Here is a 752-nt window from a genome sequence, read left to right on the forward strand (position 1 = left end):
CACAACAGCTGGCGGAGTGGGGACTCCTGAGGGCTGCCCTACTCGACACAGCCCGGGAGAAGTCTCCAGGGCAGGCCAGGGAAGACCGTCGCCGTAGAAACCCGCGTGTTTAGGGTTTGTTTAGGACAGACCCCCCCAGCTCGGGTCCCCACCCCCAGTCGTCTCACCTCACGTCAGTCCTCCCCCTCCCTTCTGGTCTGGCCTTCCCCGCCCCCTCCCCCCAGCCCGTGTGGATGAAACCTTAGACACTTGGGTCTCAGCGGATTGGGGGACCAGGCCCCTCCGTTTGATGGGGTTTGTGGGCTCGGGTCTCTGGCTCTTGGGTTCCTGAAAGAGAATAGGGTTGAGGGAGTCGATCCTTTGGCTTTAAGAGGTTCTGGGCTTAGATCTCTGACTCGTGGGTCACCCCAAGAAACAGAGGCTAGATTCTTGCATTTAAGGGTCTTGAAGGGGGAGCAAAATACCTCATTCACACTGGGACCCGCGGTGTAAGGGACTGATGGGCCGGATTCTGGGCTCTCAGCTGTCACAGCTGATGGGGTGGGGGTGTGTTGGTAGCAAAATTCCTGGGAGCTGGGGGCGCGGGGTCCTGGTTTCCATATGATGCGGCCCAGATTCTTGGCTCAAAAGAACAATCAAGCCCGGCACGGCGGCTCACGCCTGTCATCCTTTGAGAGGCCAAGGTGGGAGGATCGCTTGAGCCCAGGAGTTCGAGACCAGCCTAGGCAACAGCAAGACCCCCCCTCTCTTAA

At 59.4% G+C, this 752-nt stretch overlaps 1 protein-coding gene across 2 annotated transcripts in view; it reads right to left on the minus strand.

The window, feature by feature from the left end:
* MYADM (myeloid associated differentiation marker) overlaps positions 1-752 on the minus strand; it is a 7,383-nt gene that overhangs the window by 5,991 nt on the left and 640 nt on the right. Inside the window, exon 2 of one of the 2 annotated variants that reach the window (XM_008073873.2) lies at positions 241-327. The exons of the other annotated variant lie outside the window; for it this stretch is intronic. The gene's annotated coding sequence lies outside the window, so the exon portion shown is untranslated. The remainder of the gene's footprint in view (positions 1-240; positions 328-752) is intronic. 2 annotated transcript variants of the gene reach the window in all.

Source organism: Carlito syrichta, unplaced genomic scaffold (assembly GCF_000164805.1).
Source record: "Carlito syrichta isolate Samal-C Ts95f unplaced genomic scaffold, Tarsius_syrichta-2.0.1 Scaffold316208, whole genome shotgun sequence".
Lineage (NCBI taxonomy): Eukaryota > Metazoa > Chordata > Mammalia > Primates > Tarsiidae > Carlito > Carlito syrichta.